Raw genomic sequence first — 24,304 nt, 5'->3', positions numbered from 1 at the left:
GGAAAACCCTTGCCGTTTTTGGCACAACCTTTTTGATCTTTTGGTCCTCGATGCTGTTCAACTTTGTACTCGTTTCGGCTTTCAAACTTTTGTATCTGTGCGTCACACATAGGTCTTGTGTGGACAAAATACACTTCTGGCGTATTAAAATTTTGAACTTGTTGCCTTTTGTTGGCTGTTGTTCGTGTGATTCTTTGTCTATTGTGTTCTCCAATTTATTTATATTGTAGTCCTGTGTTGTCATTTTGATGTTATATTTCACATGGCCATAAAAGTGCGAGGTTTGGCATGCCACAAAACCAGGTTCAACCCACCATTTTTTCCTTTAAAAATGCCCTGTACCAAGTCAGGAATATGGTCATTGTTATATTATAGTTCGTTTCTGTGTGTATTACATTATAACGTTGTGTCGTTTGTTTTCTCTTATTTTTGAGTGTAAATTCACATTGCGATAAGACGTGTCACGGTACTTGTCTATCCCAAATTCATGTATTTGGTTTTGATGTTATATATATATGTTATATTTGTTTTTCTCGTGGGATTTTGTCTATATGGGTTACATTTTAGTGTTATGTCGTTGTTCTCCTCTTATATTTAATGCGTTTCCCTCGGTTTTAGTTTGTTATCCCGATTTTGTTTTTTGTCCATGGATTTATGAGTTTTATACAGCGGTATACTACTGTTGCCTTTATTTACGGCTTGATTTCCAGCAAAGGCGTCATGTATTTGTAGATAGATGTTTTTTTTGTGTTCTGTTAAATCGTTCCTTTTGAAAGTTTTACACGATGATGACTGCTGTACTCATATTTTGACTATTTTATTTGTTATGTCTGTTTAATTATATTTTAGTTATATCATCGTAAATATAACGGAATGTGATGAGACCGTCATCAAAGTGAAAGGTTTAGCGCTTTAAAACCAGATTTAATCCACCACTTATTTATATTTATGTGGATAAAATGTCCAAATGACAGCAAACAATAGTATCAAAAATCGAAAATTTTCAAGAGGTCTGTATTCGATTCGAATCATAGAATAAAACGAGTAAGAAATTTAAATATCTTTTTAGGAAATACAATGTAGGCACTATGGCCATTTTTATGAAAAATCTGTATAAGATTTAATTCAGTTTACTTACGATTTTTTTTCACTGGATGTTTATACATTTGCCAGTTTATGTACGTCATTCCATTCAAGAAATGTGCGTTTAAATTCAACACTTATGTCTATATATGTGATAAGCGATAACAGTAGTTCACTGTTGATTATGATCAATACTATTCAATGCAAGTACAGTAGTGTAATATCTATATTTTAAAAACACACGGTAAAAAGAAGAGATAACAAACAAATGTACATTGAGTAAGTCAAAAACTATTCTCAAGCATTTTAAAGGACTTAGTATAATTTAAAGGGTCATTGGGTTTATTACTTAACGATTGACTTGGATTACTTTGAATGGTCTCCAATGTACATAATGAAATAGGTGAATGATATGGTCGTATACATAACAATAGTTATTTACGTGGAAGTGTATATTGTTGCGTTGAATCCATATTTCATTAGATGATTCGCTTTATACAATGTTGTAAAAGTCTCCGTAATATTACACATTTGCAGGATTGTGTTTAATTTTTTTTTTGTTACTTCTTAATTTCTAATATCAAATCTATCTGTTAATAATTGGGGTTTGCTATTTATTTAATTCCTTAAAAAGCGACGAATATATCAGAGATTGTATGAAAAATTTGTTCATTTTATTAAAAGAAAATTAAAAATGTTTCGTATTCGGACATCGGACTCGGACTTCTCTGAAACTTTTTGCACCTGAGTTTTGATATTCGTAATGTTGTTGTTTGTTTTTCTACATTGACTAGATGTATAGTGGGAGGATTGAGATACCAAAAACATATGTTTAGCCCCGCTTCAATTTTGCGCCTGTCCTAAGTCAGGAGCCTGTGGCCTTTGTTAGTCTTGTAAGATTTTTTGTAGTTTCTTGTGTGTTATTCAGAGTTTAGTATGACGTCAGTTATCACTGAACTAGTATACATAGTTGTTTAGGAGCCAACTGACGGACGCGTCCGGGGGGGGGGGGGGGTGTTTCTCGTTCCATTGAAGAACCATTTGTGACCTTCGGCTGTTGTCTGCTATATGGCCGAGTTGTTGTCTCTTTTACACATTCCCCATTTCTATTCTCAATTTTATTATATGAACATGTTCTACATCATTTGCAGAAAAGAATCGTCAATAACAGAAGACAAGATCGATTCTTCTATTTAAGAGCGCGTACTTCCAACAAAAAACTTATTCATAATTTCATCATAGATTTCAATTCTAAAAAAGTGTATCTTTAAATTAAGCTTAGGTCATCGACCCTTGCCATAGTGTGGATTCATAAATAAATCGATGTACAGAAATTACAATTAATTCTTTTTTATTCGTTGAATACCAGATGTCGTGGTTTGGTTGGTACGAATGAAACACGAATTAAATTGTTGAACATATGATGATTACTTACATAGGGTCGTTAAAAAAGTATGCATACCTTGGCACAGCGCCAGGACTTCAACCATTAACGATAAACATGATTTTCTTAATCCACGATAATTGGTACCGACGGAAATAATGAGTCATCAGCATATCGAATGCACCGTAGACCATCTGACAAATTGTATATGTTTTATAAATACATAATGATATACTTACCAATGAACAGATTAGTTTGTTGTAAAGGACAAGACATAGTGACAAATGAAACATTATTTCGTTTGAATTTCATACGAAAATTTGGAGTTTTTTCCTGAAGAAATATTTTACAAACTACTTTGTTCCAAAAAAAGTCCTCAAAGGAAACAAAAACACAACATAAATTCAAAAATATATTACATTTATGATATTTTTCATCATGATTATCTAGGCTTTGTAGGAAATCAGATCAATTTTATAACAAAATAGCCCGATTGAATTGTTCTTTTCAACAGTACAAAATAATAGAATTTGTCAAAATATCATTGCCCACATAATGTACACAATTTAAATAATGCAAATTACATATTTACATAAAATTATGACTATTATTTTGATTGAGTCCGACATCAATCTGACGGTTCAGTTGCATCAAATAACCATGTACAAAAATTCTTTTTACGATGTATAGTAAGTTAGTAAAAACTGACGTTCAAAGGTAACGTCAAATGTTCGTATGTTCAAATCAATGCATGATTACCCAACCAAATAAGATATATTAAAGGTTTACATTAACTTTAAGGTATTAGTAGTCATAAGTTGGGAATACAATTTGATTTCCAAGAAACGTCTTCATATGATGAAATCATAATCTTTCAGTCAGTTTAATTGAAGTCTGGAGCTGGCATGTCAGTTAACTGCTAGTAGTCTGTTGTTATTTATGTATTATTGTCATTTTGTTTATTTTCTTTGGTTACGTCTTCTGACATCAGACTCGGACTTCTCTTGAACTGAATTTTAATGTGCGTATTGTTATGCGTTTACTGTTCTACATTGGCTAGAGGTATAGGGGGAGGGTTGAGATCTCACAAACATGTTTAACCCCGCCGCATTTTTGCGCCTGTCCCAAGTCAGGAGCCTCTGGCCTTTGTTAGTCTTGTATTATTTTAATTTTAGTTTCTTGTGTACAATTTGGAAATTAGTATGGCGTTCATTATCACTGAACTAGTATATGTTTGTTTAGGGGCCAGTTAAAGGACGCCGCCGGGTGCGGGAATTTCTCGCTACATTGAAGACCTGTTGGTGACCTTCTGCTGTTGTTTTTTTTCTATGGTCGGGTTGTCTCTTTGGCACATTCCCCAATTCCATTCTCAATTTTATTTGTTTATTATAGTTTAACAAACTTCAATTTACTATTTTTGTTATTGCCTGTTTTGCTTAGTCTTTAGTTTTTTACGTACTGGCGTGTGAATTTGTTTGTTTTTTCACCGTCTTTTAATATTTGCCATAGCCCGGGTATTCATTTTAACAACTGAACACATGTTTTCGCAGTCTACGATATTTATACCTGATATAAATATATAAATAGAAGAAGGTGTAGTATGAGTGCCAATGAGATAACTCTCAATCCAAGTCAAAATTTGTAAATGTTAACCATAACCTATAAATTCACCGATTGGTTCAAATTCCAAATATGGAAAAACTGTCTGAGTATGGATTTGCAGGAGGGTGGGGTCGAAACCTCGCAGACACCACTAACCTATCACTGTGTTTTTCTCTTTTATTTAGTTCACACGTTTCTTCAAGCATCTTTATATTTTATACCTAAACCGTTGTTTCCTCAATGTGTTTTGGGAATTTGAACACTGATAACCTATCGCGGCATCTAATGCACTTTTTGGAAATGTATAGCTTTATCTTGCATTAGGTAAAATAGAACAGGCAGGTACATCAAACACTTATCTTTTCGGTAGTTATTTTCTTTATTACCATATTTGTCCTTTTAAAATCACCGCTCTGGATGAAAGGAGAAGGTTCGCGAATGGTGAAATAGGCCCTGAATTTTTTATGTCTTTTTTTAAATTGGGCCAAAAAATTACAAATTTTATATAGAAATACTTGTGATTATACTGTGAAGACAAAAAAAAATTTCTGACATTTTACTTTACAATTTAGCGAGCCATGACCCCTTAAATAAACATAATTTGTATTAAAAGGTCAATTTTGGTACTTTTTTTTCTCATTATTCTAATTGTTTTTGGCATAATTAACTTTGGCCGCCATCTCCGATTCACAAAGTTTTTATATTGATTTATTATATATCAAAATTAAAATCTTTTGGTTACAACATATTTTAGATCGTAGGTGGCGTCCAAAGTGTTTCTAAAGCTTTTAGGTCTAAAATATGCACAAAATCATCATATCTTGACAAAATGTCCAAAATGGGCTTACTTTGGAGAATATTAAGTACTCTTATGAAAAGAACTGATATATTCAGCATTTAGCCTTTTGAAAAAAAAGACCCATTTTAGAACCAAATTGAGACCTTTTTAGTGTTTTATGATAAAGTTGATATTTAAGGCCATTTTGTGCCATAAGTGAACCCTGTCCTTTCTAAATGAAAAAAAAAGTAAAAATTTTACAAGTTCCATTAAATTACACAGTACCATATGGTCAAAAGAAAAAACAAAAGACACATATTTAATTTAAAAAAAACTATTGTGTTCCTTCTAATTTAGTGGCATCAGTCGTGCTAGCCATTAAATGATGTTAAAGAAAACTGATTTTTTTTTATTACATGCATATATAAAAAGAAGAAGATGTAATAGGATTGTAAATGAGACAACCGTCGAACAGAGACTAAGATGACTCAGATGTTTAACTATGCATGAACCCATACCAAATAGTACTATAATAGGCCAAAAAGGCAATTATAAAGCTATTTTGTTTTATCCCGATGGGTAAAATTTACTAATTTTGCCTAAAACTCCAAAACAAATCTAATTTTCAAGGTTTATCAGATGCAACTTTACAGTCAAATAAGGGTGTCAATCATGCTATTTGTATCCTTTCATTTACTTTTTCATACTAGTTCGAGGTCCTTGTAGTTCTTAAAGTTTGAGAACAATATATACCATCGTATTCTTGCTAGTCATGTCTTTAAAGCTGAGGCGCTCGACAAGAAAAATAAAAAATAAACCGATAGTGATTGCTGCTTCTGATAGAGATAAGGTTCGCCAGTGGGTACCCGCTGCTACAGCAGTACCTGCATCAATAATTGGTGATAAAAGGGAAGTCTATCGTATACAGTTATGTATATGAATGACATTATTTTATCGAAACAAATAATATTGTGTAAATCATATTTAATAATGTTTGTTTATCTTTCTCCGGCAAATTAGGTAACAGTATGAGCAGCAGTCTAACCAATGGAGAATCAACATTGCAGAAACCAAGTCAGCCTAGGCAGGTTAACAATGTCAAAAAAATATTAAAACGTTCGGCTGATGAAAACAGCTATACTTTTGAAACACCATTGTTGAAGGCAAGTTATTACGGCCATATTAATGTTGTAAAAGAACTTCTAGAACGTGATGCTGTTGATGTTAACGTCTGTGACAAAGATAAATGTTCTCCACTTTTTTGGGCAATCCATGAAGGACATGAACTGGTTGTGACTGAGTTATTACAACACTCAGCTATAGTAAATAATAGAAATGATAATGGTGTGACACCTCTTTGGATGGCAAGCCAACAAGGAAATGCTTATATTGTTAAACAATTGTTACAACATTCGGCCGATGTCAATATATGTGACAATGATGGCCAATTACCTCTCCATTTTGCAAGGAAGAACGGCCACTCGGATGTTGAGTTGTTGTTATTAGAAAAACAAGAAAATCAATAATTCCTTTGAAATATGTTTATAACATTTTTCTTATCGACATATCAATTCATAGAAAAACCTATTGAACGTTGTATTTTTATCTATTAATCTACCAGTTTGTTTTCTAATTTTCAAATAATTAAAGCAAGTTTAGAACTTGACGTGTTGCATTGGCGTTTATCAACCTTTCAGGCTGGTGATCATTTAAAATTGAAGTTATTTATTTGAGTTTTTATGTTTAAATCATGAAGATTTCAAATTGTTAGATGTAAAAAAAATTTTAGAAATTTGTGTGAATAGTTACTAAAAGTGTTGTGTTCATCAAATACAGTGTTTCACAAACCACTCCTTTTTGTTTGGAGATGTATAATATTCATAGAAATTTTGTTTTGTTTACCTACTGAATATAATATCTGTGTTGAATATTTGTGGAATATTAAAGTAGGAATATACATGGATAGTGGCTAAATTATATTCTGAGACAGACCGAAGATGAAGAGAGGGGTAGTACATAATTTTAGTATAAATTCAAACTCATAGAAGTTCAGGTTATAAATTGTTTGAAATATGCTGCACAGCCCAATATTTTATAAAATGTATTGTATATGAACTTTCCATGCTAGGATATATTTATTACGAAACTTCATATTAAATGGAGTGCCTATGAAAATTTGCAATGCCTATATTTGCAGAAGTTTTTGTTTTGAAAAACTTATTTTGACTTTCTGGTGTATGCATATCTAATATACAATTTATTACTATTGACACATTGCATAATGTCCCAGGATCGCTATAAACCGTCCGCAGTTGATGTTTGGAATAATTTGACGAACCATGTACGTATATTTGGCAGTTACAGTTCCTCATTGATGCAACTTACAATAAAAAAACTATCAGTATTTCAGTAACTACAGTAGTATACATGTACACGCGTCACTCATTGTTTGACACATTTATTCGTGTAACCATTTATACTGAAAATTTTACTTAATGAGTAAACTAGTTAAGAAACTATAGTGATTCTTTTCGTTATAGTACTTCAGAAAGTTCTGAAGAGTTAAACCTGTACCTTCACTCACTATTATATTATGTATTGAAAATTGGTAATTGATTTGTAAATAAAAGAAGTGATAAGTCTCGCATGAAAAAGGATTCAAAGCGTCCAAAATAAAGAATAATCTAGCAAGTCGATAAGAGACTAACGAAACAATGACAAAAACCAAAATACGGTATAGCAACAACAATCCAAGAAAAAACTAAACAAAAAGATATGAACTGTTAAAAAATTAACTAAAGATAATCTGGAAACTTATAAACGGTACTTTGAAGGATGTATATATATTAGTGTGAACTAAACGTGTTCACGGTAGTAGACAATCAAAAATCTAGAGTTTATGTATACACAATTTTGATGAACATCAATTTTTATAGTTTGTTCTTTTATTGTAATGTTACACCATAGTCCCAGGTAAGGGGAAGTATTGGGATCCCGCTAACATGTTTACCCCCGTCCTATTATTTATGTATGTGCTTGTCCCAAGTCAGGAACCTTTCATTCAGTGGTTGTCGTTTGTTTATGTGTTAGATATTTATTTTTCGTTCATTTTTCGTACCTAAATTAGGCCTTTAGTTTTCTCGTTTGAATTGTTTTATATTTTCATTTCGAGGCCTTGTATAGCTGACTATACGGTATGAGCTTTGCTCATTGTTGAAGGCCATACGGTGATCTAAAATTCGTAATATCTGTGTCATTTGAACTCTTGTGGAGAGTTGTATCATTGGTAATCATACCACATCTTCAATTTTATATCGTAATAGCAGTATAATGTTTATCTTAATCAAATACTATTTATTTGATACATATTGATTTGATGACAAAAAAATCAAGAAAACAAACAAAAACTGTTTAATATATGGTTTAAAAGTCTTTTAATCAGATAACATTTACAAAAAAACCAAGTATTTGTAAGAATCTGTTCTTAAAGTACTCAATATTCCTATTGCAAATCCATGGTATGGCGCTTGTATTTGTTTAACATGATCCTTCAAATGAACATGTCAATTTTCAAAATAATGCATATGCTTGATTACATGCTGCATTGTTTGTTACACTTCAAGAACCGATAACAAGAATCTGTATCATAAGTTTACTGACATTTATTTGAAATTGTTACAACAAATGACAATTAAAACTAGTTTTGCGTAAAACTATATATTTCGATGTTATCTACTTTTTAAAATATAAATATAAGTTATGCAATTTCCAACAACTGCAGGAAATTTGACACGTTAATACTGCTGGTGGACGTTTCGGCTGCAAGGGTTTTAATAGCCCAGTATTCAGCAATTCTGTTTTGACATGAATATCAAGTATATGGTCATTTTTATAAAATTACTGTTCGCAAAGGTAATAAATCATTCGAAATACTAAGGATTGCTATTCAACTTTATACCTGTTTGGCTTTCTAACTATTTTGATCTGAGTGAAACTGGTGATTCTTATGGAGACGAAACGTGCGTCTGTGGTATCAAATTATAAGCCTGGTACCTTTTATAACTAACTATATTTTTTCCCATTGAGGTGAAAAGTGCCAGTCGTAGAGAATTTACATATTCAGATATAGGTAGATTAACTTGTTTTCTTTTTAGAAATACAGTGTTGACAATCTAACAATACAATGAGTACGATAACAGAAATAAGAACGACAACTCCTACATAACCTATAGCCTTCGCTGTCGGTCTATCTTCATATACACTGATCTTCGTCAATTTATACGCTGAAAATAGAAATATTTGATGACGAAAGCTACAACTAAAACACAATAGAGTATGAATATCGAATAAATAATTTGTCATTGATCCATTTTATCAGTTTTGGTAAAGTAAGAGCAAATATACACTATAAGCCTTACTTTGTCACCAAACTTGTCACTTCATTCTGATTAAAATTTTTGTGTAGTGTATAAAAAATGTTGAAAATACGTTTTCTGTATACTTGACTTATGGATGTTAAGAAAAATCAAATAACTCTAGTTCATCGTTCGTATGTAACAACAAAATCGGGTTGTTTTTAAAGGGAAGTGAAAATGCAATTAATACGCGAGAAATCACTTTATGTGGAAAAATGTTTCAAAAAGTATTTCGTATTATAATCAATCCAATTATAACATATTATCGTGTTTCAAGTTATTGGTTAATGTTTTTTTCTGTACATTATGCTTCATATGAAAATTTTCCCGTTCATCTTGTGAGAGATCTCTGTCATTTTTACAATATTAAAATATTGGAATGTCCTACCCCATGGACACTTTCCATGTGTTTTATTTATAAGACAAATTACATTGTATATATGTTAGCGGCAATAAGTGAAACTAAGCATTAAGCTTAAATCCTAGGCAATACGCTAACGCCTAGGCATTAAGTTATTGCCTGAAATTTTCAGGCATTAAGCTTATTTCCTGAAATGGTTATTCATCCTATTGCCGATCATAATTTTAGGCAATAAATAAACTCTGTAATTTATGCATATTTCGTGATTTATTCTTGATATAAAGTCGTTTCTGAATTATATTTCTAGTATTACATGTATAATATACATTCATTTGACAGATCTTCAAAAGTATGTTTAATTAGTTATTTTAGCAGTTTAAAAAATATTAAAAAGATTTAAAATAGTAAAAAATCGACTGTATCCAATTACAAAAGAGGGGAAATTCTGTAGAATAATTGAAAACTTGTATATTTCACTAGTCGAGCTGGTTTGAACTGCTCAAAAGTAGACAACATTAAGATATGATTGTTTGCTCACACCATTTTCCAATTTTATTTTATTGGTTAGGTGAATTTTTGTTGTTCACAGTTCCACAACTTGTGATAACATAAATTTCTATCAAGTTTTCATATTTTTAAATGATTATTTGATGCGTTTTAATATAAGTAACATATTTTATTAGTGATTCTATTTGTTGTCTCTTGTGGACAGTTGTCTCATTGGTAATCATACCACATCTTTTTTTTTATTATATATTTAGGATGAAACTGGTCCCCGCAGTTTTGCATCAGTAAAATAAGGACAGCGGTTAAAACATACTAGCTAGGATAATCCTCAAAGATAAAGCTCAGATTGCTTCTAAGTGCATGCTGAGACATGTCGTAAGTCAGTCCTTACATTATCATAATTTCTGTCCTGAGAATATAATCTTATAGGACCAATCTTATGACATTTTAATTTCGATCAACCTTGATCTCATAATGCTATTATGTAACAAATATATTTTTATTTAAATGAATAAATGTCTGTTATTTACTCACATTGATATTTAAGGCATTAATTATAATGCCTGCACACATTTTTCAGGATTTAGGCTTAAATCCTAGGATAAAAAGTAAAATCACAAAAATACTGATCTTAGAGGAAAATCAATTAGGAAATTCCATAATCACATGGCAAAATCAAATAACCAAACGTATCAAAAACGAATGGACAAGAACTGTGTAAGACTAATGCCTAACATCATTTAGAAAATAGACGTACTGCCTAGGCGTTAGCTTATTGTCTAGAATTAAAGCTTAATGCCTAATTTTACTTATTGCCGCTAACATATACATGTCTACGTAAAAAGCTTAAAATAAAAATTTCCAACGAGACATTTGTTATATCGCCAGGAGATATCGCCAATACATGATTCCTTTTCAGTTCATCTGATTCTGTCAGTTTTTGGTGTCTGTAACCTTAATTCTCCTTATCGATCTTGTGGATTTGAACACTCATTATTTACCGGAAGTGCCTAATTTACATGTGATTTGTGCTTACCATTTGTTTGTTCAGGGTCAATTGACAGGGTACGTTTCAATTCTGTTATTGTTGTTGGATTGATTTTCACATTAGATATCTCCGGTTTACATGTTATTGGCTCTGGACTAATAAGTGGGATGTCTCCTGCTGTTAGTATATATTTTACAATTAATAATTAGACTTATATTTTATCAAGATGTGTTTAACGCGTGACACATTTGTAATTTCTGTGCATGACCATGTAACAGTTTCCGCTTCACATAGTGATACAGTCACTAACTATATACAGCATTGTTTGGAATATCTATAGCGTCAGCGTGAAAACAATGCACGTTTGCAGAATAAGGTTAATTGATTGATATTTTGATAATACCATTTGAAACAATCTAAGACTTTCAATACACAAACAAACTCATCCCAAATATCAGGTGTATCTGTGTACGCTAGATGCATTATCTTTCAAATGATATTCATCACAATAAACTTCCGTGTTTAGCTGTATTTCTTGTTGTTACCGAATAATTTTAATGTTTGACTGGACCTATTAGTTTGTTTTCTCTTTTAGAATCGTGTTTTACAAGTGAATGGTAGATGTAGACGTAACTGATCAGAACATACTTGGTTTATCAAGCAGTTTTTTCAATGTGAGAACAGACAAAACGAAATCAATTGTGACTATGTCAAAGTACACAATAACATATTTATCAAAAAAACAACACATGCAGATTTGGGTGAAAAAAATTGAAATATCTTCTCCCGAAAGGTATGGTCTTCATTTGTGGAAATAGTTCATTCTTCAAAATTTTCAAAATGTAAAAATAATCCGACATTTTTTGCTGTATTTTTTTTTAATAAAAAAAAAAATGAACGTTTATTTCTTCATAAACAAATTTTAATAAATGATACTCATTTTGTATTAAATCAAAATTTACTTAAAAAAAGGTATATTACTCGCTTCACAGCAATGATCCAACTCAATCGAAACATTCAAGTTTCCCCGATATATCGCAGGATGACGTGGCAAACTGAAAATGTTAAAAATGTTACGTCAGCAAACAATACGCCAAAACATGATTCCTTTTGAGATCATCTGATTCTTTCAGCTTTTGGTGTCTGTTACCTTTATTTCCTTATCGATCTTGTGGATTTGAACACAAATTATTTACCATAAGTGCCTAATTTCGAAAACAATCAACACTCATATTAAACGGAGGTACGTACGATTATAAAGATAAAATGGTAGTTACAGTATTCATATAAGCTTAACTATTTGATTAGTGCTTACCATTTGTTTGTTCAGGGTCAATTGACAGGGTACGTTTCAATTCTGTTATTGTTGTTGGATTGATTGTCACACTAGATATCTCCGGTTCACATGTTAAAGATTCTGGACAAATAAGTGGGATGTCTCCTGCTGTTGGTATATATTTTACAATTATTTTTAGACCTATATGATAACAAGATGTGTATACCGCATGACGCATGTGTAGTGTGTTTGCAGTCAAGGAAAATCGCATTATAGATGTTGCCACTTTTAAGTCCCTGAGTATATACAACATTGTTAATGCTACCTTTGGCGTCATCGTGATAAAAATGCACGTTTATGGAATAAGCTTTAGAATATGTGCCATGTTGTTCGTCTTGTATATATTAGTTTCTTTTTTAATCTAAATTAAGATTATAAAACAAAGTTGACGGCTGTACCACTATTTTTGGCATGTTTACCTTTTATGTATGTTTGTGTTGTTCACAAATCTTTGTCAATATAGTCGAAATTATACGACTGTCATACAAGTGAGCTCGAGTGGTTTAGCGAGCTTTTAAACCAGGTTTAATCTTCCATGTTTTTTTCCGAAAATGCGTGTACAAAGTCAGTATATGACAGTTGTTATTCAATCGTTTGCTGTATTTCAGCTTTTGATTTTGCCATTTGATTAAGGTTCTTTTTTGGGGTGCATGCGACTCCCTCGTGTTTTGTTTGTTTTTAAGATATCCACGTTCTGAATTGATTTGAATATCTGACACTACGAGTGAGTTTTAATTTTCATGGTGTTCAACCCGTTGAATAGATTAACTTAGATGTATGTGACAAAACTTTTCAATATTTCGGTTCTTAAATGCTCAACTTTTAATTTATTTTGCTATTTTTTAATTTTTTGTATCGAGCGTCACTGTTGATTCTTTTGCAGATAAAAAAAACCGCCCTTGGCGTACAACATGTTAAACTTAAGCAGGTTCTGAGGTGATCTACAAATGTAGGGTAATATTATCAAAATTTATACTTTAAGCTGGAGAAGTATAAGTTAAGGATCCAAGTTAATTCGTTCATAGTGTGTTAATTTACGTTGTTTGATTGAGTTAAGCCTGCCAATTGATATTTTATCGTGTGTTTTTCTATGTTGTGATGTTATGCTATTGTTTCAAAAAAAGGGAGAAGGTTTGGTACTATTACAACTTTTAAACCCGCTGCAGCTGTTTGCACCTGTCCTAAGTCAGGAATCTGATGTACAGTAGTTGCCGTTTGTTTATGTAATTTATACGTGTTTCTCGTTTCTCGTTTATTTTATAAAGATTAGACCGTTAGTTTTCCCGTTTTAATGGTTTTACACTAGTAATTTTGGGGTCCTTTATAGCTTGCTGCTCGGTGTGAGCCAAGGCTCCGTGTTGAAGGCCGTACATGACCTATAATGGTTTACTTTTATAAATTGTTATTTGGATGCAGAGTTGTCTCATTGGCACTCACACCACATCTTTCTATATCTATAAATTTTGAGAGGTCAAGGAGATACTTTTCGAGATATTTGATTCATCAAATATGACGGGAAAAGGCTGACTCGGAATTTTACCTCATATTTGCATTGGTATTAATTGGGTCTCAAATCAAAAGAAATAAAACTCAAGAATCTGTTTAAATTTTGTCAAATACACTTTCATGAGCTACTAGTATTCAATGTAATGTTGAAAGATAAATAGCTGTGATTGGGCCTAATACTTTACCTTCTATTGTATGGAAAAACACAAAAAAAGTCCGAACATTTGACACTCTTTCTAAAACCTCACCTAAGTACATCATAAAGCTTAGTGACTGTGATGAGTTTACCTATAATCAATTATATGAAGACAAGACGACTTTACATATAGTTTTACCTAATCCATGCTTGAGGCATACTGCTCCTGTCAAGGCACCACTGTTTGTGTTACAAGGTTCCCATGACTGCATTTTATTTGAATCAATAACAACACATTGCTCACCAGAAGAGCTCGGTAATAGCGATGTAACAAACGATGGATCATTATTCCAGTTGGATGGAGAACCCGTTATAGAATGGGTACCTAGCCAAACTTGTGTACTTTTTATTCTGCAAACATAAAAACAATTGTTACCCTTAAATTAGTTCTTCAAATAAGAAGATGTGCACGCCGTATTCACAACTTGATATTTTCATAACTGACTCATTCATATACAGAGTCAATGTCGTAGCAAAATATTGATGCACTCTTTTTAAAATTCCATGCGAACAATAACAGGACTAGTTCGCATTGCTCAGATATCGAAAGCACCACCGTGAACTCAGTTTGGGTGCCTTCACAATTGGTCGTTGTGATAAAGGTTTTATCTTATGGTCAGAGTCCCTTCCCTCTTATGAACAAAACATATCCAAATACAGCCAATTCTGTATACTAGAAAAAAAGTATTAAAGAATTATGGGAGCGTTCTGTCAAATGGTGTCACAAGGTCTCAGTATTTTGATTCTAAAAAAAAATCCAATAGAAAATAAAGGTTGAAAATGGTTTGATGCACAGGTATATATAGCAAGTAATCCTACCAAACAAAGGGACGTTCTGTAAATACAGTCAACAGTAGTATATCACTGATTAAAAGTCATAAATCGATTGAGAGAAAAACAAATCCAAATTGAAAACTAAAACCGAGAGAAACACATCAACTATAACATGTATAAGAGAAACAACGAAACAACAGAATACGTAAGTGCCACAGAAAAACAAAGACAGTGCTAAATACATCGACACTAACATGACTAACTCTTAGATAAAAACTGCAATGTTCCTGACTTGGAACAGGACATTTAAAAAAAATAGTGGGCTGAACCTAGGTTTTTTGCTACTCGATTTCAGTGGAAATGCGTTAAAAACTGTTATGTTTAAAATACCTTTAAAATAACCACAATTCAATAAAGGCAACAGTAGTATACCGCTGTTCAAAACTCGTAAATCCATGGACAAAAAACAAATGGCTCCTGCAAAACTGGTCAATGAGAATATAACTTGGTAACAAACATAAAACAACAAATTGCGTTCAAAATAAGCAAGCTTTCTGTAAAATAGGTTCAAAGTTATAGACTCTAGTGTGCCGATGTCTCTTAAATGAGATGAGCAATTTTAACCATTTAAACTAGAGTTATCTACTTACGAAAATACTGTACTCAAAACGTCATCCATGATAAACTGATAATTTTGGTTGTCTATAATTGATGCAAGGTAGCCACCGTTGTCCCTACACTGATTCATGGCATCGACAATTGTCCATGACGTCAATGATGAAGGCTTGCTTGTAAACCAGTAACAGTGCTCTCTGTACTGTTTATCAGCGGTGGAGTTCCATTTTAAACAATTTTCTTCTTTTAAAAAGAGTTTAATTTCAATGAAGTAAAACATATGTAAATTGTGTATTAACTGCAATTTATTAACCAGAGAAGAGTCTATATATAGTTTTGCATGTGTTTTTTTCCGTGGATTAAAATATGTCAACATTTTCAGTTGTATTTTAAGATTTGTACAAAGATGAGTTCAAGAATACACACTATTGCAGGCGTTTCATGTAGACATAATTAGTACTGAATGCCAGTTCTTATATATATTATATATATACTATCCTATTTTAGAGGAATGGTCTTATCCTTTCCTTGGTGAATGAGGTATAATATTGTTGATATCGCCCCACACGAAAGTCGTTAAGATATCGTCGCCATATAGCAAATTATTCCACTAAAGGTGGAGTTAGGTGCAACAGGGAGTGAGCCTAATTTCTGTTTAAAAGGCTGTACTGGGACTACGAAAGAGAGAGACTTTCAACTAAAACACTATTTTTCTAGTTTTTGGCTGTGTCAACCGAACGTGATGATTTTATGTCATGAATTACCCTTTTGGCATTTAGACATTTTTTTTTAAATATTGACACGTGTTTTAATCATATATAAGAAATTATATGTCGCATACATTTATGAGACAATATCAACAAAAACAAATATGATATCAAAAGCAAAGTAGCAGCATTTCTATTGGTGTCCCAAATCTCAATGTGATAATGTGGTCTTATACAATACAACAAAAACATGTAAGATAAGGATGAATATAATTGATGAACTGGTGATCAATTTATACACATCATCAACAAGGCTATATCGCAGCGAGGGATTCATATACAAGAAAATCGTTGTGTAAAAAAAATCAACAATTGAAATAATTACTAACAACCTACCTTTTTTATAACATAACATTTCATCCCGAAACAAATTTGTACATGACTTATCCTGAGATTTATTTGGCGCTATATAGCTTTTACTGTTTATCACAGCACAGTTTTGGTCCGGTCCTCCGTTAGGCTGCTGGTTATTTAGGTCTAAGGTCGACCAAAAATCGTTGTTTGTAATGCTTGACCCGTCTAAATGGGTCCAAGTGTCTTCTTCAGCTACGTCCATCACGCCAATAAATGTTTCCCCTCTATAAAAGCGAAAGTACACACATGAATCATACAAGTTAAGTAATTTGATTGCACACGTTTTACTGGATATGTACTCTTTGATGTTTAAAGATGCCTATGAGACCACATACTAGGCATTGCACCTTAAGTTATCATGTTTTATTTTATTCTCATCAGCTCACATCAAAATCATGAAATTAAAACAAAATACCAATAAAAATCCACATGTCTGTGACACAATTACCGCTATAATTGTTCTTACATCATGCGGTACGTACGTGAATTGATTAATTTTTTTTAGGTTTATCATGCTTTTAAATGTTATGATTATAACATTAATAAAGAATGATTGCCAACGAGAATACTAAATCAAATAATGTAGATTAAAGCATTGATTTATAGTATTTATGCGTACTGCGTATTAAGCTTGCAAGGACCCGACACAACAAAATGTAAAACAACTGAAAAAGTAAAGCCAACAAAATTATAAAATAAAACAAATATGAAATAGACTGCAACCAAAGACAACCACTATATTAAAACATTGACAACGAACGATGGCTAAACTGGTCCAATTTAAGAAAAAAGTAAGTGGGTGTAATACCACCCTTGTTTTCCTCAATTAGTCTTTGTAAAAGATATACTTGGCATGAAGAAAGTTTTATCCTGTCCAGTGCAATAGGAAAAAAATTCACATAACATTTCATTACATATAAGAAAATAACCATCATTGGAGGTTAACCAATCAAATTTCTCCCATATATTTAATCTGTGTACAAGGTTTAGTCACCATGTAACCTCAAGATCATCAAATATTTCATAGAAATCCCAAATTAAAAAAAAAATATGGTGTTTTGAAATACCCAAGACATATGTTTACGAAACAGATTTTTTTTAATGCAATTAAATGTAGGATAAATTACCTACAACTGTTAAATTCAAGGGAATATTTTTTTTCGAAATACTTTCGTATAAAATCGGATGTGACGTTTCATGAATTGGTGGTATTACACCTGTATAGCTCAGTACAGGAGCAACCCAACAACACGGAACACGAATAACACGTTTTTAACCCCCTATTTTATTTGATTTTTTCCATTTTTTATCATAAGATACAACAGCAATATCAAATAAAACATACGAGCCACTTGGTCTTAAACTTTCTACAAAATTGTACTGCGCTATGTCTATGTATGGCACTAATCCATGACCGTCTTCAGCACAAAGCCTGTTAGCTTCAAAGGCATTTACCATATTCGATGAAATTTTGTACCAATAACAGTGATGCCTGTAAATGCCATCCAGCTGTGAATACCATGCTAAACAATTAGCAGCAAAGCACGAATACCCTAAAAGTATGATAAAAGACAAACATATTTAAATGAAAACAAACTGTCTGGTTTTACTATCGTAACTTTTTGTTGTCCTGTGTTTAATTACAGACACTTTGAATGAACTTTCAAAATATTTGACGCGATTTATTAGAATATGTAAATAATTTCTTTTTGTCTGAAAATGTCAACAATCAGATGTTTGCGGTTCTGCTTTTGTTTTTAAGGATGCTTCGCTCCTCCAGTTTTTGGATTTTTGTCATATATTAGGAATCCTCTTCGTGTATTCATAATTTTCCTGCAACTTTTCAATTTTATATCTCGAAAACAAAGTCACGTACCTTTCTTTTTTTCTAAAAATATTTTTCCCCCCGTTATTTATGATCATTTATTGCTTGCATTTCCTATCATGATTTTCTTGATAGAGGTTTGCTGCTCACAAGGAAGCTATTAAACCAAGAGTTCCAAATGGTGAAGTTGAAATCATCCCTTCGTAAATTTTACGGACGCCATCACGAGTTGGTTGACCGTTATGGAATAACCGTTTCACAAATGATATCGGATATGTTCCTTACGTCGTAACTACAATCCCCTTCCCTTTCATGAATATGACCTACCGAATTAGACTATTTACCGGATTTGTAATCACTTAAGCAACACGACGGGTGCCACATGTGGAGCAGGATCTGCTTACCCTTCCGGAGCACCTGAGATCACCCCTAGTTTTTGGCGGGGTTCGTGTTGTTTATTCTTTAGTTTTCTATGCTGTGTCATGTGTACTATTGTTTGTCTGTTTGTCTTTTTTCATTTTTAGCCATCGCGTTGTCAGTTTATTTTAGATTTCTGAGTTTGACTGTCCTTTTGGTATCTTTCGTCACTCTTTTGTACATGTTACATGTAGTGGGGGTAAAAAACACACCAACCATATTTTCAAACCGGCAACATGAATGTACTCCAAAAGTATAATTTACATGTTGACATATCCCAGGGACACATATCTGTGATAGGAAGCGTGATATACATCGATGTAATAAAAATGACAAAAGTTTCCACCGAAGTCCACCTGCAATTGTAACTGTCAGTCTACAAGTGTTACTATGCTCTTTGGTCGAGTTGTTGTCTTTGACTGATTCCCCGTTTCCGTTTTCAATGTTATGATATAGTCCTTAATTGATAACCTTCAAAATGATATTTATGTACTAGTTCATTTACTGATCCTTGACCTTGACTAGTTTAAACTATTAAACAATAAACTGGATGATGCCGTTATGTCAGCTTCTATTATAACCCTAGTAGATTTCTTTAATAATTTATTAAGTTTATGTATTCCAGTTTCAACAATCAACAGCAGAGCATGGAAATCCTAACAGTATGAAACAAGAAAACAATATTTAATAAAACTCTCTGTTTTTTTTGTTTTTTTTTTTTTATCGGAAACGCGGTTTTGTCCTTTCGATGCTCTTTTGAATGAAGTTTCAAAATATGTTATGCGCTTTTTGAGATTTAACAAATATTTTCTTTTCGTCCACAAATGTCAACAACTAGATGTTTGGGAATCTGCTTTTGTGGTTTTTTTTAAGGATGTTCGCTCCTCCTGTTTTGGATTTTCGTCAGATTTACGGACTTTTTTGGATTTATTCATATAGTGCAAATCAATATTTTGCCCGCTAACCCCTACGTTTCTTTTCTTAGTCTTATTAAATATAGTGTAAAAGCCATATTTCAAAATCTTTCAATTACTTTGTTATTTTTTAATAGTTTTTTTTTTTAAAAAAAGGTTGCCATTGATAAATGTATGAACAATCTAAGGACAATCATTTTCCTCAAATCTTTCCATCGTTTATATCTCGAAGACAAAGTCACGGACCTTTCATTTTTTTCTACTATTTGTTAGTCCCGTTATTTATGATCATTTATGAACAATCAGTTTATAACAACTTTTTACATTATGTTTTGAAACAAAGAAGGGAACAGCCATTAGGCAGACACAAAAATAATCATAGGCAGAATAAATCACACCAGTTTTCTCCGAAAAATAATTGTGAATTTTCAAAACAAGATTAGATTACATATTAACAGTATAACTATTTATGTTTTAAGTTGGTACCCAACACTTTGACTAAAATTAATTTGGCTCGTTTAATTTTCTTAAAATTTTGACAAAGTATTTACTTTGACCCTTTGACAAAGATATAAAAATTTCAAAAAATTTGAACCAACCGTTTTATCAGAAAAATTACACTGGTTATACAGCAGTTTGATGAACACTTATTTTGATAATTGAGAAGCTTGATATTCCCTTAACAACACAACGTAATCAAAACGTTTAGCTGATTTTACAGAGTTATCTCCCTGTAGTGTTAGGTACCACCTTAAAAGGAGGCGATATATAACAAAGGGACATTCAAACTATAGGTCGAAAGTTAACTGACAACACCAAGATTCAGATGTTGATCTAACAAATTAATATACCTGATCAATACAACAACAAGTAAATCAAAAGATCACTACTTCGCCAAACTAGATTTACGAGATACTTAATTTAAAATGAAGCACAGTAACAATATATATTTACCAAATATTAGCAAGCACGTCTTAAATAAGGATGTACAAAATTCCACATTTTTACAAAAAAAAATCTATATGAAAATGCCAATATTGTGATAAAGTAAATACAATTGTCGATGAATTTATTTTTTAAAAGAATATAAAAGTATTTAAGACAATATTACACGCTGGAAATACCACAATCCATCTTTTGTCAATTTTAACAATTAAAAAGCGAGAAAAACGAATCTTGTAGCGCCCGATATAGGACTAACATCAATAACGAGGGACAAAGAAGTACTTAACATTTTTCTCTTTTAAAAAATGAATAAAGTATATTGAATTTTTATACATTTAAATATATTTCAGGAAGTTTGTTTTAATTGAAATATATAATTTCCTTTCAAGAATATTTGATTTCTTCCAACATTTTTAATATGGAATAACATGCTTAATAGAAAAGATATTATTAGTTATAGTTCATTGTAAACATGTTTTAGGAATACCATTTCGAGTTCGATAATATGCACAATGTAGCATGAAAATATAAAGACAATTGAATAATCAATAGGATACAAAAAATAAGTTGTTATAAATTATACAAATCCGAGACTTGTGACTTGTTTGTTAAAACAAAACCGATATTTTAGCTGGAGAGACTGCGTTCCGATCTCACAGCGACGTTACTACAAGTTCACTACAACCAGCTTGTCTTCGTCGCCACTCAATCATGCTTCTACTACGCATTTACCGCGTTTATACCACGTTGTGTTTAGGACCATGGTACAATTCTATCATGCTCATGCCGTCCTTATCTAGCCCGTCTTACGAAATTACTACATGTATACTATGCATTCATACTGCGGGTATGAGTTCTAGCCATGGTCATTATCATTGTCATATAAAATACATAAAAGCTCTGCAGGTTTTGTTTAAAACATCAATTTCAATTGAATCATTGAAAAACAAGACCATGAACAGTGGAGACCACTTCTAACCTCTCATACAATCTGTCAGAATCTATCAGAAGAACTGTTCTAGGACAGGATACAGAACTGTCATCTTGACACCTTTTAGACAGTTCAAGCTAGAACAGCTGTAACCAAGTACTAATTTGTTTAGTTTTTAGAAATGTGTACTACGTTCATCCGTACGGTGACTTTTAGCTGTTAACTTCTATGTAATTTGGTCTCTGGTAGAGAGTTGTCTCATTGTACCACATCATCTTATTCTTATATTAATCATTTAAAATAGGGACGAAATATACCAGAGGGACAGTCAAACTCATCAATCGAAAATAAACTGACAATACCATGGCTAAAAATAAAAAATACAAACAATAGTACACATGACACAACATAGAAAACTACAGAATAGGCAACACGAACCCCACAAACAAAAGGGGGTGATAGCAGGTGTTCCGGAAGGGTAAGCAGATCCTGCTCCACAAAAGTAAATATAAAATTATGAAATTAACTATGTCTTTTTACTAAACAAGTATACGAATTAGACAAAATATTTAATTTTGGTGTCTGTATCAAACATTTATCAAAACGGTTGCTGATTCAAAGAACATCATTTCATATGATTACATGATAACATGAAAAATTATCTAATTGCCAACCAGTGATATTGTGGTTATGGTGTTATGTTTAACTCAAAAAAAGTTTTTCCAAGCTATCAATCAGATTTTCTTAAACATTTAATACACTACAAACCAATAAAAGTCTGAAATGGCCTATATCTGTACTCGACTGTACTGATTTTTACTCGACCAGTCTGAATTGGTCTGAAATTTACTTGATAATACTTGGCTGTAGTCTGAACCATACTTAATAGTCTGAACTTGTACTTGAAAATTTTTAAACGCGTCTGAACCATGCTCGACCTAGTCTGAACCATGCTTGACCTAGTCTGAATCATGCGCGACCTAGTCTGAACCATACTCGATCTATTCTGAACCAGCCTAGACCTTTTTTTGTATCTATCTATTGTATTTTTAACTGGATTTTTGTGACAAAAATGTCGGTTATTGATTTGGGGATGTACATCGGGCGGGCGGGCGGGCGGGCGGTCGGGCTTTCGGTCGGGCTGTCGGGCGGGCGAGCGGGCGGCAATCACATGTTGTCCGTGCATTAACTCATGAACCGTTCAAACAAAGCTTTTAAAATTTTAATAAATTATTACTGACAACTATACGAAGGTCAAGTTCAATAATGGCGATTTTGACTTTTATCGTTCAGGAGTTATGGATCTTGAAAGATTGAAAAATGGAGTTTCCAGTCGTGTCCGTGCATTTATGCATGAACTGTTCTACCAAAGCTTCGGAAATTTTAATATGCTGTTACTGATGACAAAATGGAGGCCAAGTTCAATAATGACGATTTTGACTTCTACCTTTTAGGAGTTATGGTTCTTGAAAGATTGAAAATGGTGTTTCCCGTCGTGTCCGTGCATTTTCTCATGAACCATTCAACCAAAGCTTTTGAAATTTTAATATGTTGTTACTGATGACAAAATAGAGGTCAAGTTCAATAATGACGATTTTGTCTTTTACCGTTCAGGAGTTATGATTCTTGAAAGATAGTAAAATGGCGTTTCCATTCCCGTTGTTGCATTTACTGATGAACCATTCAATCTTAGCTTTTCAAATTTTAATATGTTGATACTGATGACAAAATGGAAGTCAAATTTGATATTGACGATTTTCACTTTCACCAGTAATGGTTCTTGTGATATTGCCAGGACACAAATAAATGTTAATAAATCCGGTTTGCTGTCGTTGTGACAGCCTCTTGTATCAATTAATTACAACATATTTTTTCCCTGGCTAGAAACTTGAACAACAATTAGAAATTAAAGTGTATTTATTATAGCATTTAAACCAAAATTTCACAATAAACATTAATAAAACTTCAACACCATATTTATCAACACTTACACATATATATAGATATATAACCTTTGAAATAAAAATAAAACAAGCTGATCAAAGTATCTCATAACTGAATTGTAACTAATATTTTCATTGTTATTCAGAAGTTTTTGAATCTTTCAGATCTATTTTATGGTTACATGTACTGGACAATTTTCGTCATTTAAACTTAAGCCTAGAATATATTTAGATTTTCAGTTGAGTTAATTAGTAAACAATGCAGTGATTTCTTTTTTTAATAAAATATGTATACATGTAAAATAGTGTATAAAGCAACTTATTAAATTTCAAAAATGACACCTTTGTTTTGTAAAACCATGAATTTATATAATCATTATAATAGAACTTCAATGGCAATCCTTGATAACCTTTTAAAAAAGGAAATTTCTTCCAAATATGCAGTAAAAATCTATTTATTTCAATCAAATTTAAATATTTTTTTGTCAAAATTTAAGACATGGTATACAAGAAGCACTTTAATAAGGTTTAATTACCTCAGTACATGTGTGTTCTACAGGTAAAAAGAAAGCCCTATTTTTCTCAAACTCGTGTATAACTTATCTAGTGAATTCAAAAGGACTTGCAATTTAAGTTGTACAGGATGTTACAATTTTGAATGAA

The sequence above is a fragment of the Mytilus galloprovincialis genome, chromosome 5 (genome assembly GCF_965363235.1).
Source record: "Mytilus galloprovincialis chromosome 5, xbMytGall1.hap1.1, whole genome shotgun sequence".
In the NCBI taxonomy this organism is placed as follows: Eukaryota; Metazoa; Mollusca; class Bivalvia; order Mytilida; family Mytilidae; genus Mytilus; species Mytilus galloprovincialis.
The sequence above is the reverse complement of the archived record's forward strand: the minus strand, read 5'-3'. Positions refer to the sequence as shown.